This window comes from Chlorocebus sabaeus, chromosome 16, assembly GCF_047675955.1.
Source record: "Chlorocebus sabaeus isolate Y175 chromosome 16, mChlSab1.0.hap1, whole genome shotgun sequence".
NCBI classification, from domain to species: domain Eukaryota; kingdom Metazoa; phylum Chordata; class Mammalia; order Primates; family Cercopithecidae; genus Chlorocebus; species Chlorocebus sabaeus.
In genome coordinates this window covers 34,876,292-34,895,175 of record NC_132919.1, presented here as the reverse complement: position 1 = coordinate 34,895,175, position 18,884 = coordinate 34,876,292, and the positions used below count along the sequence as shown (strand labels likewise).

Sequence of the window (18,884 nt, the reverse complement as noted above, 5' to 3'; positions counted from 1 at the left end):
TGAATTCAGGTGCATGGAATAGGAATGTGGCGCCTTGCCTGTAAGCTCGGACTTCAGGAGACAAGTGTGTTGGTGGCTTAAGCATTTGAAAATGCTGGAAATGGGAGTCCTTTTTCCAAATCGGTGAGATCAGGGGATATTCTGAGACAACACCCAGGGTTGGTTGTTTGTATTTAACTCTGAGACCATCCTGTTTTCCATAGGCCTGAGCTCCATCAGCAAGCCAGGACTCTCTTCTGATCCATGCTCCAAAGTCAGCATAAATATCTCCAGCCAAAGCTGTTCCTTGTTCTGTCAGTAACGCAGTTCCCAAGGAGACCAGGGCCTCTTTCCTTCCCTTGTCTCCTGGCTGCTCCGCTTCTGGTGACAAAACAGGGGCAGCGTCAAATGAAGACTGTCATCTTTTGTGAAACTGTCCTACAGACTAGGCAACTGTGAATTTTTCATCAATCCTGATTTCTCTAATGAGTTGCAACATGATCTAACTCCAGCATGCAAAATTCAACATTTCCATTCCCTGTTTGTTAAGGGTGCAGGTGAATATGAAAAGGCAAATTTCAAAGGTGAACTCTCCTATCTCTGAAGGGCACATGCAGGAGCCTGAAGCCAGCTGGGAGCCAGGAGACATGCATTTTGGTCCTGACTCCCTCCCTGCTGCCTGTGTGCTCTTGGGCAAGTTGCTTTCACCATTCTGGGTTTACATGCTTGCTAAGGACTCTTTCAGTGCAAATATTTTATAATTATAAACACGGAGAAAATTTTCTCAATAATGTAGTTCCTTTGTAATGATACATTTCACACATGCATCATGGCCTATGATACCTGGTGAGTTTAGAATTTTCTCTTGATTGGAACAGGGATGGGTGTTTAAAACAAAAGACCTGAGTCCTTTCCACCTGTGGCCCTGAGTCTGCGGGTTTGGTAAGTCAATTAGGTTGGAGAGTCACAAGCAGTTTACCCTGTAAAAATACTTCCCATTTGTTTAAAATCAAGTCCTCAAGATGGAGTGGTATTTTCAAACTCCAGTGAGCTGGAGCCTCAGAACTAGAGAACTGGATCACAGAGTTAGTCCAGCACATACTTCCGCTTTGCTATACCTTCCGTTTTTGTCTAGTACCACTTGCTAGTGAAATATCTGTTCTGAGTCTTTCCAAAGACAACCACATCCAAGTGGGGAGAAGGCCGACATTCAGGGTGCTAGAAGGGTGGGGTGGCATGATTCAGATCAACGGGGCTGACTTTCCACTGTTTCACCTCACTTGCACCGTAGAGACCAGTTCTGGGACTCCTCAGTTGACAGATGTGGAGACCCAGAGTCAAGGAATGATGGTCCCCTAGGACCCCTGGGGAATTTCACACAACCAGTCAGCATCTGGCTGCCATCAGCCTAAGGCTGTGTCACTCAAGAGGGCTTCCTCTCCAGATGAATAAAAGCTGATTTGAAAGGTAAAAGAGTCTAAAAAACATACCATTATCTCAAGAACAACTTTAACACGTGTAGATACAGACTCAAAGATTTTTATTTCTATTTTCAGTCAAACACATATCAAAACCCGGCATGTTTTCAAACACCACGACCGACACTTGATTTGTGTTTCCTGAAGCCACCCCAGTGAGCCACTATGAAATAAATTAAAAAGAATGGTCAAGGCTGAATGCACACTGAGGTTTCCATGTGCTCAGCTCAGCAGATTCAGGTATGACCCCTACAGAGCTTGGACTCTGAACTGGCACTGACATTCTCTACGCTCAGCGACCATTTCACACAATGAATTCATCTGTGTAATTGTGCCTAGCTGTCCCTAGATTAACTCCATGTTTGCATGAAGATCAAAATGCTTACTTTTCAAAGTTTGGTTTTCTTGATTTCTGTCTTATCTGGGGAGGCATTCATGCTTGGAATTTCCTGGGCTTTTCTTTTTTAAATCTCACAGAGAGATTGAGAGTGTTAAGGGGGCAAGAGTAGGGGGCAGGGGCAGGGAAGCTTGTTTTTTATTGTTCTTTTCTTGAAACAACAATTGGCAATTTTTCTTCACTGTTTTGGTGTTCTCTTGTTAAAGGCAACCCAGACCTCAGAGTAATAGCATTCTTGCTTTGCCCCCACTCCTAAATCCTACCTTAGTCAGAACATGAGCTAGAATTCTGCATCATTAAAAAAAATTCGGCCGAGGCGGGTAGATCATGAGGTCAGCAGTTCGAGACCAGTCTGGCCAACATAGTGAAATCCCGTCTCTATTAAAAATACAAAAACTAGCCAGGTGTGGTGGTGGGCGCCTGTAGTCCCAGCTACTTGGGAGGCTGAAGCTGGAGAATTGCTTGAACCCGGGAGGCAGATGTTGCAGTGAGCCGAGATCGTGCCATTGCACTCCAGCCCGGGCGACAAGCGAGACTTCGTCTCAAAAATATTCGGTTGGGCTGTCAGTTACATAAAGAGTGCACATCTGAAGTACCTACCTTGATAAGTACTTATGTCTGCTTTGCCTATACCTTCCGTTTTTGTCTAGTACCCCTTGGTGATGAGGTATCTGTTCTGGGTCTTTTCAAGGCCAACCACATCTGAGTGGGAAGAAGGCCGACATTCAGGGTGCTGGTAAAGGTGGGGCGGCATGATTCAAATCCACAGGGCTGACTTCCACTGTTTCACCTCACTTGCGCTGTAGCGGCCAGTTCTGGGAGAAATATTGGAAGGCACGCTGCACCTTTCTTCACAATGGGATCAGCAGGTGAAAGCAAGACGTTTGAATGGAGTGGAGTGTTTCACTTAATCATTAGCACTGCTGACATCAATGAAAAACAAACAATGCGTATCGTCGGCATGGGCACCTACGGTGAGTGGAAAGGAGGCCAGGTTCTTAGTAAGCTTTATGATGAGGTAGGGGACAGATGGGCTTCAAAACGGAGCCGAGGAAGCAGTGTGGCTTATATTTCAGCTGCAGCGTACAATTGTGTTTGTGGTCGAAGAATCCAAACTGTGCCAGCTATTTCAAAACAACATCAGGAGGGCAGAAGTGTGTTTTCCAGCATCCCTAGTGGGTGCCAGGAGACAGCCTTGAGAACAAACACATCTTTTCTCGCAATAGGAAGCCAACTATTTACTTATGCAAGTAATACTATAAAAAGGCATTTGAGTTGCAGCTCCTGAGCTTTGGACCGACCCCTGGACTTGTTTCAAAAAGCTCTTTCTGGAGGAAAAAAAGTCCTGAGGTTCTCAGGTCAAGCCCTGGCTCCAACAACAACTTAAATCCAGTAAGAGCCTCCTTTGCCTATAGGTTGAACCAGCCCAGGCAAACACCATTAAGACAGCTTCCAAACGAAGATGACAATATTACCATTTCAGCCTGAACCTGGTTGCAAAATTCATTTTGTGAAATGTTAAAAGTTAGACAAGCAGAACTGTAGCATGAATGGGACCCTAACTAAAATCCATGCATTCAACTCATTTGTTCAACAAATATTGAGTGGGATGTGCCAATATCTATCGACTGGGAATGTGTAGTATGACTCCCTGGCATCATTAAATGTGAATGTAAATGCAAGAGCAGCCGGTATGGTTGTGCTTTCTTCACAAATTTTGTTCAACTACACAGGGTCAGGTGCTAAGGAAGCAAGAGAGTTGGATTTAACCAGGGCTGTGGTTTTGGAAAAGCAGCATGAAATGAAGGAAGAGAGAGTTGAGGATATGGAAGGAAGTGATGGAGATGAATAATTACGGGATTGAAAAGTGAATTTTATTTTATGTTTTTGAGACAGGGTCTCTCTTTCTCTGTCATCCAGGCTAGAGTGCAGTAGCGGAAATATGACTCACTGCAGCCTTGACCTCCTGGGCTCAGGTGATCCTCCCACCTCAGCCTCCTGAGTAGCTGGGACCACAGGTGCATGCCACCATTCCTGACTAATTTTCATGTATTTTGTAGAGATGGGTTTTCATCACATTGCCCAGGCTGGTCTTGAACTCCTGGGCTCAAGTGATCCACCATTCTTGGCCTCCCAAAGTGCTGGGATTACAGGTGCGAGCCATTGTGCCCAGCCTGGCCTCTGATGTTATTAATAGTTTCTGATCCTGCAGCTAGAAAGGGATTCCAAAGCAGGCGAACCTCTCACACTAAAAGCGACCAGTCATCTTTCATTCTGAGCAAATTTCAGATGGAGTGTAGTGGAAAGATGACGTTGGACTGGCAGTTGGGGACCTGGATTCTAACCCAGCTCTATCACTGTTCATCAGTCCCTTCCTCCTTTCAGGCCTCAGCATCCTCCTCTGTGTAATGAGTGACATTTAAGTTCACTGAGCTCTAAACTGGCTTCTACCGTTTCCCTGCACAGGTGGCATCTTTTTGCCCACTTTGACTTGCCTGGCCTGTTTCAGACTCAGGACTGGCACGGCATTGGCAAGTTTATGGTTTTACAAACCCTGAAGCACGATTTGCAATAAATGATGAAGACATTAAAAATACTGCATGCAAACACCACGGTCTTGAACAAGGACAGGACTTTGGAATTGTAAGAGTGGAAAGGCACTGATGGTCCAAACACCTGTCCTTCAGTTTGAAACCAGCTGGGTAAGTGACTGGCAGACTCTGGGAGACTCACTGGTGCTGGGAACACTGAACGGCACTTTCCCCAGGTGTCGTATCCTAGGCAGTTTGGGTGGTAGGTGGGCAAATTGTCAAAAATCAATCAAAATCTCTAGTGAGAAAACCTTTTTCATTGTCTTTCGATCTTCCCGAATCCTTTGAGGGGTCTCTTGCTCCCAAACCCTTGTAAATATGTCCTTCCTCCCTGAAAACACTGTCCTTTGGCCCCTGCTTGTATTAAACAGAGCAAAAACAGGTCTCAAGCTCAGAAGGTTTACCAGTATAGAGTTTAATGATATTGTTTTGTTTTATTGCATTTCTTTTTGTGATTACTTTCCATTAATGGCAAGTGACTTTTTTTTTCCATTTAGAGTGATTTAAAATTTTTCTTAAAATACAGGTATTCACATTTAAAAAAACTGAGTTGCTTTCCAAGAAAAATGGTGTAGGTGCTACACAGATATGACACCATGGGACAGATGGTTCCTGGAGTTTGGGAAACGCTGATGGGCGGCGTTCCCTAACCTGGCACTGCTTAGATAGGGGAGATACCTCTGAACACAGTAGTGTTTGTAATGCCATTTAGATCTACTGGTTTCGATAACTCACGGGTCTTTTTTTCTTTTTAAATAAATAATTACCTTTTCTTGATCACTGTTGTATAAAACTTGGAAATACAGAAAAACATGTAGAATAAAGAGAGAAAAATATATAAAATTATATAGAATAGAAGAAAAATCACTCATCATCTCTCCACTCAGAAATAACCACTCCTAATATATTGGTAAATTTACTAGGAGTGCACCAACATAGCTGTTATTAGAGTGTATGCATTTTATTTTTGTAGCCTGTTTTATTTCCTTAACCTTATAGTGTAAGCATGTTCCGTATCATTCAAAATTCTTAATAAACATCAGTCTAAATGGCTGTAAGATATTTAATGTAGAGAAGCCTCATAATGGATGTAATCATTCCCTAGCTGTTGGACATTTAACTATTCTCCAAATGTTGGGTTGTTTCTGGTTCTGCCTATTATCATGCTGTGATGAATATATATTTTTTTGTTTGTTTAACAGACAGGGTCTCACTCTGTTGCCCGGGCTGGAGTGCAGTGATGTGATCCTAGCTCACTGCGGCCTCGAACTCCCGGGCTCAAGCAATCTTCTTGCCTCATCCTCCCAAAGCACCAGAATTACAGGTGTGAGCCACGGCACCTGGCCTGAATATCTTTATGCACATCTCTTTGTCTTTATTTTAGACGGTTTCCTTGCAGTCATTTCAGAAGTGGCATTCCCAAATGGGAAGATTTTTAAGGCTTTTGGGATACATATTGCTATACTTTTTTTTTTTTTTGAGACGGAGTCTTGCTCTGTTGCCCAGGATGGACTGCAGTGGTGCAATCTCGGCTCACTGCAAACTCTGCCTCCCGGGTTCACACCATTCTCCTGCCTATGTATATGGGACTACAGGTGCCCGCCACTGTACCCGGCTAATTTTTTGTATTTTTAGTAGAGACGGGGTTTCACCGTGTTAGCCTGGATTGTCTCGATCTCCTGACCTCGTGATCCGCCCCCCTTGGCCTCCCAAAGTGCTGGGATTACAGGCATGAGCCACCGCACCCGGCCTAGACTTTTTTTTAGAAGGATAAGACATGAATGTATTCAGATCCCCTGAACCTATATGATAGGACATACCCTAATTTGTGTGTGTAGGGTGGTGGTGTCACTAGAAAGAGCTCAGACTCTGCTACTTTGGACAAGTTACCCAACTTCACCATTTCCTGTTGGTGTAGATCTGAGTAATCACTTCCCAGAAATCCAAGAGTGACTGTTCTACAGAGCAAGGCTTATGAGTGCTCATATTTTAGCTTTAAAAGTACAGATGTGAGGCCAGGCGCGGTGGCTCAAGCCTGTAATCCCAGCACTTAGGGAGGCCGAGACGGGTGGATCACGAGGTCAGGAGATCGAGACCATCCTGGCTAACACGGTGAAACGCCGTCTCTACTAAAAATACAAAAAACTAGCCGGGCGAGGTGGCGGGCGCCTGTAGTCCCAGCTACTCCGGAGGCTGAGGCAGGAGAATGGCGGGAACCCGGGAGGCGGAGCTTGCAGTGAGCTGAGATCCGGCCACTGCACTCCAGCCCGGGCTACAGAGCAAGACTCCGTCTCAAAAAAAAAAAAAAAAAAAAAAGTACAGATGTGGGCTGGGCATGGTGGCTCATGACTGTAATCCCAGCACTTTGGGAGGATGAGGCAGGTGGATCACTTGAGGTAAGGGGTTCAAGACCAGCCTGGCCAACAATGGTAAAAACCCATATCTGCTAAGAAAATGTAAATGTTAGCTGGGCATGGTGGTGAGTGCCTGCAGTCTCAGCTACTTGGGAGGCTGAGGCAGGAGAATCACTTGAACCCGGGAGGCAGTGCTTTCAGTGAGCCGAGATCATGCCACTGCACTCCAGCCTGGGCAACAGAGCGAGGCTCCAAAGTACAGATGTCATTAACTTCAGTTTGTGTTATTTCTCTTTCATGAAAAGGGCTCAACAAAAATATTTGGGAAAACTACTTGTCTCAACAGCCTAAAATGCTTTTTTGTAGTAGAGGTAGGATAGGTTTGACTAAACATCCCTGATATTAGGAAGAAATGCAACAGGGGCTCACGCTTCCTGGTGTCCACGATGCATGTGCCAGGAGCCAAGCAGAGGACCTGGTGTTGAGCATTTCTAATCTTCCCAAGCAGCTTTCCCCATGGTGGGTTACACAGAACATTGGTTCTGCAGGATGCTAACAGGTATTCCTTGCAAAAACGATTCTGGTGCTTGGAAAAACTGAGTTAATGAAAGTGGAACCCATTCTTTTGTTATTTGAGAATTCCCAAGACGAGGATATGATATTGAGCATTTGCCAAACTCACTTGACAATAAAACCCCTTTCCATCTCATAGGATTGATGTGCCAAAGACCAGACTTTGAGAATCACTGCTCACAACAAGACTGCAGTATAATATTTCTCTTTGTATCCCACAAACAGGAAAGCTGAGGTCGGGTAAATTGACCAAGATGGCAAAACCTAGTGACTCAAGGACTCAGGGTCGGAACCCAGAGTCACCTGACCTTAAACCCATGTTCTCTTCCACTCTCCCCCGGAAATGGGCTCAGACTGCAGGGTGTCCCTGACCCAACTGTTGAGTGCCTGATGCTACAGGGCGAATATGAAATCAAGATCAGAGCTTGAATAGAGAATCCCAAACTGAGTGTGTTGATCCTGGAGACTGGGCCACGCTGGAAACTGACACAGGGTGAATAAGCCAAGGAAATGAGCAGCCTGGAAGCTGAGCATGAGGAAGGCGGTTGGGATAAATTTTGGGGACTGCAGGAACTACTGTGTCATGGAATCAGCTGGCTTATGAGGGAACAGGATTCATCTCTTGTAGCTGGGGTGAGGTAGAGAGAGGAGGAGGAACAATATTCTATTTGAGGGCTGCCCAAGACTCTCCTCTTAACTGCCTCGCAGCTCTTGACTATGTTAATTCTCCAATGCCCCCCACTACGAACTCATCAAGTATTCCTTTGTCTCCTGTTGTCCTCAAAGCCTCAGCCTGGGCTGTTTGCTGCTAGGGCTCCGCTTTTCAACAGCTTTATACCCTCTCCATGTGCATGATTCTGGCTTCAGGGGTGTGGAAGAAATGGCTTCTGATAACGCAATAGTATATCTAAAGCACTGCCGGTCCATGTACTCGACAAAGATTCATGTCCCAGGGGCTGGTCTAGGCACCACGGATACATTAGCGAGCCACCGGGACACACATTCCCAGCCTTACGTCATGGCCCTTCGCCGAGGGAGAGATGATAAGCCAGATAAGGAAGTCAAATGTTAGACAGTGATCCGCAATAAGGAGAAAAGGGGGAGGGGCCTGACATTTTAGATTGGGTGCCCAGGGAGGCCTTACTGAGAAGGGGCTTTTTAATCTCCATCACAGCCCTTTGAGCAGAGAAGGGATTCAACATTTGTTGCACTTCTGGCAGCTGACAGGCCTTGCACACTTATATATCCCACATTTTCTTTTCCTCTCTAACTTAACAGATGAAGAAAGTGAGGCTCCGAGAAGGCAAGTCATTTTTCTTCATTAGAAACTGGTTCAGGCTGGGCGCGGTGGCTCACGCCTGTAATCCCAGCACTTTGGGAGGCTGAGGCGAGTGGATCACAAGGTCAGGAGATTGAGACCATCCTGGCTAACATGGTGAAACCCCGTCTCTACTAAAAATACAAAAAAAATTAGCCAGGTGTGATGGCGGGTGCCTGTAGTCCCAGCTACTCGGGAGGCTGAGGCAGGAGAATGGCTTGAACCTGGGAGGGGGAGCTTGCAGTGAGCTGAGATCGGGCCACTGCAGTCCAGCCTGGGCAACAGAGCAAGACTCTGTCTCAAAAGAAAAAAAAAAAAAAGAAAGAAACTGGTTCTGACACCAGAAAGCCCACACTCTCTCTGCAATCTCACACTCTCTTCTTGAAATAACCAGGTCAGCCACTATGTTAGCCCACTTTATAGGAAAGGAAACAGAGGCCAAAAAACCTTGAGGTTTTTTGAGCTGAGACTGGAGTTAATGTCACCTAATGCCCAGTCCAGTTTTCTTTCTCCTTTAGTAGACTGGAAGCAATGAGTATAGAATCTGTTTTGTTTTCTCTTGTTGTTGTTGTTTTGTTTGTTTGTTTTGAGATGGAGTCTCGCTCTGTCACCCAGGCTGGAGTGCAGTGGTGTGATCTTGGCTCACTGCAAGCTCCACCTCCCAGGTTCAAGTGATTCTCCTGCCTCAGCCTCCTGAGTAGCTGGGACTACAGGTGCCTGCCACCACGCCCAGCTAATTTTTTGTCTTTTTAGTAGAGACAGGGTTTCACCGTGTTAGCCAGGATGGTCTCGATCTCCATTTCCTGACCTTGCGATCTGCCCGCCTTAGCCTCACAATGTTCTGGGATTGCAGGTGTGAGCCACCACGCCTGGCCTGTTCTTTTTTTTTTTTACTGGGGTGCAGAAAGAAACAAAAGACTCAAGGGCTTGTCAAAACTTCTATGCATGTGAAATGGTAGAAGTTGACTTAACAAGAAGGGAAAGTGACCAAATGACTCAGCACCCGATTTGCACCACACCACTCTCTTGAATAGCTGCGAGGAAGCACTTGCCGGTGGAAGGAAGGTCCACAGGCCAGCAACATGGGCATGACCTGGGAGCGTATTAGATGTGCAGAATCTTAGGCCCCATCCCAGACCTACTGGATCAGGATCCGCATGCTAACCAGGTGATCATGTGCATGTTAGAGTCTAAGAAGCCCTGCTCTGACTGCCCCATCCCATAGTGCAGTGATGCTGGGCGTCCTCACAGAGCAGTCAGCAAGCCTAGGTATAGTTATGGGAAGACTCATGCCAGGTAGGACTGCGGAGCTGGGGTGACATGGGCAGAGGCCTCTGCAGAAGCTTAGCTCTGGTTGGCCGGGCGCGGTGGCTCACGCCTATAATCCCAGCACTTTGGGAGGCCAAGGCGGGTAGATCACGAGGTCAGGAGATGGAGACCATCCTGGCTAACACTGTGAAACCCCGTTTCTACTGAAAAAAAAAATACAAAAAATTAGCCGGGCGTGGTGGTGGGCACCTGTAGTCCCAGCTACTCGGGAGGCTGAGGCAGGAGAATGGCGTGAACCTGGGAGGTGGAGCTTGCAGTGAGCCGAGATGGCGCCACTGCACTCCAGCCTGGGCGACAGAGTGAGACTCTGTTTCAAAAAAAAAAAAAAAAAAAGCAGCTTAGCTTTGGTTCCCCCAGCAGCAGCAGCTCATTTTGGAGAGACTGACTGAAGGGGAGGTGTATGGGATGGTGGTATTCCTGTTTCACTTTACTGTCCCATTGAGACTAGGACTGGCGGGAGAGAGTTTCTCTATGATCTGCTGAAACCTGGAAAGGAATCTGCAAGAATAAACAGAGACTTTAGAGCTTACCAATTCTGATATTTGGAGGCCTTTGCAAGATTTAATTCAATTATTTAATTATTTATTGATGACCTACCATGTACCAGATACCGGAATACAAAGGGAATAAAATGTCCTAGTGTTGTATTGGGAAGGGAGGGTCACATTCTTTCATGTGTCTGTGTTTGAGGATGAGATGAGTTGGGGGCAGACCTCCGGGGATAAAGCAATCGCATGCCTGGTGTCACCTGGGTCCCGAGGGGCAGGACAAAGGACAGATTAAGGAAGGCTTCCTGGAGGAGGTGGCTCCTAAGCTGTCAAGTAGGCTAAGAAATGCTCTATGCGTGGGCTAACCCATTCCATACACTCACCACACACACTCACTCACATGCACTCACACACAAATTCCCACCCACACTCACACATCTGCATCCACACATAGGCATGTATACCCACTCCATCCACACACACTCACACAGCATGTATACCCACTCCATCCACACACACACTCACAGCATGTATACCCACTCCATCCACACACACTCTCACAGCATGTATACCCACTCCATCCACACACACTCTCACAGCATGTATACCCACTCCATCCACACACACTCACAGCATGTATACCCACTCCATCCATACACACACTCACATGCATGTATACCCACTCCATCCACACACACTCACAGCATGTATACCCACTCCATCCACACACACACTCACATGAACTCACATACAATCTCCCACCCACACTCATACATCTGCATCCACACACACTCTCACAGCATGTATACCTACTCCATCCACACACACGTATAGGCACATTCACCCCCATCCATATATGTGCACGTACACCTACACACACACACACACACGCACACCACACATCGTAGTATTTTTCTGGGGAAACAGAGAAACAGTCACTCTTTTGAAGGACCTCAGAAACTGCACAATAAGAGCTCTTGATTTATCATCAAAATTCAGATAAAGTTGAAGGTCTAACTTCCAAGAAGATCTTCTAGACTATTTTCCAGATTGTTATAAATGCATCTTCAGACATGAAGGAGCACCTCACGGTTGCACTCAGATACCTCCTGGGATATGATTTAGTGCTGATGATTATCGTTACATGTCAGTGAATATAGTTTGATGAAAACTTTTGGGGAAACAAGTTTTCAGAAACTGTCCCCAGATTTATTGTAGTAGTAGTCAACTCTGAGGATGCATTTTTTGACCAGGCAACTATTGTTGGGAGTCTTATACCTGACTTGGAGAGGTGCGTTTGTGCCTTTTAGGTAAGATGGGGAATAGCAGGCCCCCAGACTTAAGAGCTACAAGTAATATTTAAGATAAATTGATCCTTAACATTTTTCCCAAATCAGAGTTCTCATTATTTGTCTCCTTGATGCCAACAGAGTAAAACGCAAAATGGCTCACCACATGGTCAAAGCCCCTCCCTTTCAACTGGCCACATCCTGGCTTTCCCGTGCTCTTTCTACTGAACCAAGCTCTGTGTTCCAAGAAATCATCCTGTCCTCAAATCTCTGTACCTCATTCTCTGCCGAAGCCATGCCCAAGCAGTTCCCTTTGCCTGGTGTGTTTCCCTCTCCCATTTCCCTGCAACACTGCCTGTCAACCTCTTCAATGCGAAGTTCCAGCCCCACCTTCTAGAAGCTTCCAGAAGCCACTATTGGGCTTTGGCATTAAACAACCTGTGTTCAAACTCCAGCTATGTCATTGACAGGGTGAGTCTGAGTATGTGGGTCCTTTTGAGCCCGTTTTCAAATCTTTAAAAAGAAGGGAGGGGAAAATATTTACTTCACACTTTTATTTAGTTTTTCAAAGATTAAATGAGACAATGTGAATGAAACTGACTAGCATGTAGGAGATAGTCAAGAAATATTTCAGTGGATAATGGCATTTCTCTCCTGATCAAGTTAGATTAACCCTCTCTTTTCTACAGTCCAGAACGTTCTGTACCTTACAAGCTGCCTTGGATCTGAAGTTTCTGTGTTTGTGAGGTGGACTCATCTTGGTCTCTTGCCTGGTGACTTTGGCATAATCCTTGCTCAAAAAATTAGATGAAATGAAATAGACTCTTTGCGTATCGCTTTCTTTTTTCTGCGACATTCCTTCTAACAGCCACCGAGCCTGAAGACAGCAAAGCTGCCCAGACTTTTCTCCTGGGCTCCAGCCCCTCCTGTCTGACTGCTCAAAAGAATCTCAGCACGCAGGTCTCACAGGCACCTCAAATCTAGCCTGTGGAAACCTGAGCTGCCTGTGTTCACACTCCTATATCCTAGAACCGTGGTTCTCAAATGTGGGTGCTTTTGCCCCCCAGGTTACATTTGGCAAGGTCTGGGGATATCTTTGTTTGTCACAACTGGGACAGAGGGTCCTTTGTGGAGTCTTGTAGGCAGAGGTCGGGGATGCTGCTGAACATCCCACAATGCATAGGACAGCCTCCGTAACAAGGAATGATCCTGCTCCAAGTGTCGCTACTGTCAGGTTGAGAAATCCTGATCTAGAGGGAGACTTTACCTGGTAGGTCAGGCCATGGCACCGCTCTGCTCACAATCCCCCATGGCTCCCATGTCCCTCAGAGTAAGATGCACACTCTCCGGGTGGAGGACACGGCCTGCAGGGTTCCGCTCCCCCACCTGCTGAGCCCCGACTTCTTATCGCCCTCTCTCCCTTTCCTCCACCCCTTCTCCTCTTTCCCGCCTTGCTTGTCTGCCCTGCCTCCCACTGTGCCTCCAACACGCCTGCCTCAGAGCCTTGCACGGATGTTCCCTTTGCCTGGAAGGCTCTTCCCTCAGTCACCCAAGTTCATCCCTTGCTGCCTTCAAGTCTCTGCTCACATGTCAGCTTCCCTGCAAGGCCATGCCTGCCCACCCCTGTTAAAGCCGCAGCCCTTCCCGGCATGCCATCCTTCTTGCTTGCTATAGGTTTTTCCATTGCACTGATCACCTTACAAATGGGTTTATTTATTGTATAATTTTCTCTTCCCACTAGAGTGTAAGAGCTACAGGAAAGGGATATTTTTGTTTTGTTCACTGATATTTCCCACTGCCTGGTGCTCGAAAAATGTTTGCTGAATGAGTAAATAAATCAGTATCATACTGTCCCCAACTTGCTCATCTTACCTCTATTTTGTAACTGATCTATGTAACCATCATTTAGCTGACACCCAAGTGTCAGAATCCAAACTTGCTTGAGTCTTCCCTTTCTCTGTCTTTTTTATTTTTTGAGATGGAGTCTCACTTCTCACTATGTTGCCTAGGCTGGACTTGAACTCCTGGGCTCGGCCGATCTTTCCACCTCAGCCTCCCAAGTAGCTGGGACTATAGGTGTGCACCACTGCACCCAGCTTATCTCTCTCTTTCACAGTTTTATTGAGATATAATTCACATAAAATAGAATTCATCCATTTAAAGAGTACAATTCAATGGGTTTTGGTATATCATACAGTTACGCAACCATCACTGCAACAATCTTCGAATATTTTCTTTCTCTCTCTCTCTCTCTTTCTTTTTGACAGCTTCTCGCTCTGTCACCCAGGCTGGAGTGCACTGGCGTAATCTCGGCTCACTGCAACCTCCGCCTCCCAGGCTCAAGTGATTCTCCTGCCTCAGCCTCCTGAGTAGCTGGGATTACAGACACATGCAACTATACCCAGTTAATTTTTGTATTTTCGGTAGAGATAGGATTACACCACGTTAGCCAGGTCTCGAACTCCTCAGTTAAGGCGATCCGCCTGCCTCGGCCTCCCAAAGTGCTGGGATTACAGGCATGAGCCATTGCGCCAGGCCCAAATATTTTCTCTACCCTCGAAGAAACCCCATATTCCTTAAATATCACCCTCTAGCTCCCCCTACCCCCACCGCCATTTCTCCTCATCTCTGGCAAACACTGATCTATGTGCTGACGACATGGGTTCTCCTGTTCAGGATATTTCATGTCAATAGAATCATACGACATTTGTCACTGGTTTCTTTGATTTAGCATACTGTGTTCCAGGTTCACCCATGTTGTTGCCTGTGTTAGTATTTCATTATTCTTATAGCCAAATAATATTCCATTGAATAGAGGCACTGCTTATCCAGGTATCAGTTGACGGGCATTTGGGTTACTTCCATTTTGGGGCTACTATAAAAACGCTGCTCTGGGTTGGGCGCAGTTGGCCCACAACTGCAATCCCAGAAGGGGTCTGAGGTGGGCGGATCACTTGAGGCCAGGAGTTCGAGACCAGCCTGGCCAACATGGTGAAACCCCGTCTCTACTAGAAACACAAAAATTAGCTGAGTGTGATGGTGCGTGCCTGTAATCCCAGCTACTCGGGAGGCTGAGGCAGGAGAATCACTTGAGGTTGCAGTGAGCCGTGATCAGACCACTGCACTCCAGCCTGGGTGACAGAGTCAGACTCTGTCCCCCTGCCTCAAAAAAGAAAAGAAAAGAAAAGAAAAGAGAAGAGAAGAGAAGAGAAGAGAAGAGAAGAGAAGAGAAGAGAAAAGAAAAGAAAAGAAAAGAAAAGAAAAGAAAAGAAAAGAAAAGAAAAGAGAAAAGAAAAGAAAAGGAAATGCTGCTCTGAACATGTGTGTCCATGTTCTTGAGTGGGGCTGCCGGATCATGTGGTTACTCTGTGTGTAAACTTTTGAGGACTTGCCACTGTTTTTTTTTTTTTTTTCCTTTTCCCTATGAATCCACATCCAATTCATAAGTATGGGCTGTGTTTCTCCCTTCTGAATCTGTGCTCACCTGCATCTGCACGGAAACCACCTCTTCAGTTCATACCTGGAAGGCTACAGTGCCTGCTAACGGGGATCCCTCTCCACTGGCTCACCCTCACCTGCACAGGGGAGGGAGTTTCCCCTTCCTGACGCCGAGGCCACACCCCGGCCCATTCAGGGGTGCCTCTGGAGGTGGCACCCAGGCATCAGTGCTTCCCAGAGCTCCCCAGGCGATAACAATGCACAGCCAAGCACCCGTTTCCTTCTGATCCACACTTCATCACCTGCCACCCAAGTGCCTTCACGACAGCAAATCTGATTGTGTGATCTAGATTCTCCTTGAAACCCCTCTGTGGCTCTCCGTGGCCTCCACAGTAAAATCCAAGCTCCTCAGGATGCACATGCATCTCAGTGACCTGCGTCCACCGCCACCCGTCTTGCCTCCTTCCTCTCCCTGACCCACGCTGCACATGCCACACTGAGCTACATGTGTGCCTGCCCATCCACACCTCCACGCCTTGGGACAGGCTATTCCCTCTTCCTGAAGTGCCTGTTCCCATCTTTCATCCTCCTCTAGGAAGTCTTCCCTGACTGTTCTCCCTCAGCGGGCTGGGATGGACCCTCGTGCAGAGCCCCAAGCAAGCCTCTGTCCAGACCCTCACCACACCGCACCGTAACTGTGTTCACTGGCCTCTAGTCCAGGAGCGCCTCAAGGCCAGCGCTGGGATATCACTCATCTCTGGATCCTCAGCCTGTAGCTGCCTGACTCGTGGTAGGTGATGGGTTCTTTCTTTTTTTGGCATACGTGTGTTAGGGGATGTGATGAATGAAGGGGTGAGTGAATGAACACACTCTGGCCTATGTAGAAGCCATGACCAGGTGCAATCCTACCAGCTGCCCAACTGTGCTCTCCCGAGTCCCAGCAATAACCCTGGGGGCAGGCAGCAGGGCCCACTCCACCCCCGACCTGGACCAGCGAGACCCGCACACGTCTCCCTCGCATGGGGACATCTACCTGCATTTCCCAGTCTCAGGCTCAGTGTGTTTCATTTCTCCAGCCATGGGGCCCAGCAGGTGTCAGCAGCAAAGGAGAACTGGGTGGGACAGTACTTCCTGAAGATAAGGCAAAGTGCCCCAGCCCAGAGATCAATCCTGTAAATCCACTTTCAAAGGGATGAATAAGGTGGGACATCCCTGGATCCTTCTTCAGCCATAAATCTCTAGGCTCGGATGGTAACTGTACTCCTCTTGACAAAGCTGTCAAGAGCACGGCATAGCAGCAGTCGGGAAAGAGCATGCACAAGAAAGGTCCTTCTGGTGGGGCAAGGCCCACCTGTCCTGCCCCCTGAGCTTTGCCTCCCCGCCTGCATGGGCTTTGCTGCCTCTGTGGGGACCTGTTGGAGGTTGCAGGGCTTGACTGCCAGTGCCGGAGGCTTCCGTGAGCATTTGTCCTATGAATACCCAGGCTCTGTTCTGCTGCTCAGCCTGCACCGATGCCACCTGACCTCCTGTAAATAAATGGAGCACTGTAAAGGGAGTCCAGCTCAGCTGCCCCCCATGTGATTGTGCAAGACTCACCTCCCCTCTTGAGGAGGCAGTGGGGTGGGTGGACTAGGTGATCCCAGAGGCTGCTTTCAGCTGCAATGCCCCGGTTGCTCCTGTTTTGTTTTGTTTTTTGACACAGAGTCTCGCTCTGTTGCCCAGGCTGGAGTGCAGTGGTGCGATCTCGGCTCACTGCAAGCTCCACCTCCCGGGTTCACACCATTCTCCTGCCTCAGCCGCCCGAGTAGCTGGGACTACAGGTGCCTGCCACCACACCCAGCTAATTTTTTGTATTTTTAGTAGAGATGGGGTTTCACCGTGTTAGCCAGGATAGTCTCCATCTCCTGACCTTGTGATCCTCCTGCCTTGACCTCCCAAAGTGCTGGGATTACTGGCGTGAGCCACCGCGCCCAGCCTCCTTCTGTTTTTTTTTTTTTTTTTTTAGACAAAGTCTCTCTCTGTTGCCAGACTGGAATGCAATGGGCCGATCTTGGCTCACTGCAACCTTTGCCTCCTGGGTCCAAGTGATTCTCCTGCCTCAGCCTCCTGACTAACCGGTATTACAGGCACCCACCACCATGTCCAGCTAATTTTTTGTATTTTTAGTAGAGATGGGGTTTCACCAAGTTGGCCAGGCTGGTCTTGAACTCCTGCCCTCAAGCAATCCACCTGCCCTGGCCTCCCAAAGTGCCAGTTGCTCTTTCTGACCCATTTGAGAGCAAAGTTGTGTGAAGGTTTTCCTCTCAGTTCATGAATTATCAGGAAAACCATGTTTGGAAAGACCAGAGTCAAGCATAGTAAAAAATAAGAAACTTGAAAATAATGACTCTTTGTGTTTTGATTTCTCCTGAATCCGGCTTCTGTAACTGTACAGTAACAGAGCAGTGCAGGGAACAGCACTGGACAACAGAGTCTCCAAATCCTTAATTCCATTCCACCCTGTCCCTGACTAGCAGTGTCATTGGGGTGAGTCATTTTTCCCTCTGTAGGCCTCAGTTTGCTGATCTGTAAAATGGGGATATTTAATGCCTTCCCAATTCATTCAACGGAGCCTTACAGAGAGCTTGCCATGTGCCTGGTCCAGTGCTAGGTAGGGAGACAGGTGAATAAGACAGACCCTTTTTTTTTTTTGAGACGGAGTCTCGCTCTGTCCCCCAGGCTGGAGTGCAGTGGGGTGATCTCGGCTCATTGCAAGCTCCGCCTCCCGGGTTCACGCCATTCTCCTGCCTCCGCTTCCTGAGTAGCTGGAACTACAGGCGCCCGCCACCATGCCCGGCTAGTTTTTTGTATTTTTAGTAGAGATGAGGTTTCACCATGTTAGCCAGGATGGTCTCGATCTCCTGACCCCAAGATCCGCCCGCCTTGGCTTCACAAAGTTCTGGGATTACAGGCGTGAGCCACCGAGCTGGTCTAACTTTTTTTCTTTAATTTTGGTTTTGCTTTAGGAGAATTGCTTGAACCTGGGAGGTGGAGGTTGCAGTGAGCTAAGATCATGCCTTTGCACTCCAGCCCAGGCAACAGCACGAGACTATGTCAAAAAAAGAAAGAAAGAAAAAGAAAGAAAGGAAGGAAGGGAGGGAGGGAGGGAGGGAGGCAGCTTGAACACTGGCGGAGAGAGAAGTCAGGTAGGGAAGTGAAAGCAATCAATACTGGGTGTAATTTCAAGCCAGCTACTGCTGTGGGCAGCTGAGCTTCATCCCAATAAGGAGCTCAACAGCTCTATTCAATGACTTCTCTCTATTTTCCCACAAAACATCTGCGACCAGCCGCTTTGCTCAACCTCCACATTTCTCTGCATCGTTATATAGCTTCTCCTCCTTTTACGATAACTCAGAGGAACAGATACCTCCTTCCTCTGAACAAATGCCTCCACTTCAACTCTTCATCTACTCCCTTTCTACCCCTCCAAAATCTTGCTCCACCAGAGACTCCCCTGCCTTTCTCTACTCCCGCTCCCTCTTCGTCCCCACTCCTTGATAACGCTTTGCAACCTGACTTTCATTTCCCCTTCTCCCTCCCGTGCACTGACTCGTGGGCTTTACTGAGATGCTTTTCCCAGAGGATCCTTCCTCAAGTTTCCGATACGTCTG

The 18,884-nt window shown here is 47.4% G+C and overlaps 1 long non-coding RNA gene across 1 annotated transcript; it reads left to right on the top strand.

The window, feature by feature from the left end:
* Nucleotides 1-229: 229 nt before the first annotated feature.
* LOC103242777 (uncharacterized) lies at nt 230-16,302 on the top strand. The gene is made up of 5 exons (XR_500858.3): nt 230-1,446; nt 1,536-1,697; nt 2,661-2,828; nt 4,321-4,556; nt 15,830-16,302. It is a non-coding gene; the product is annotated as an uncharacterized lncRNA (long non-coding RNA).
* Nucleotides 16,303-18,884: the final 2,582 nt, after the last annotated feature.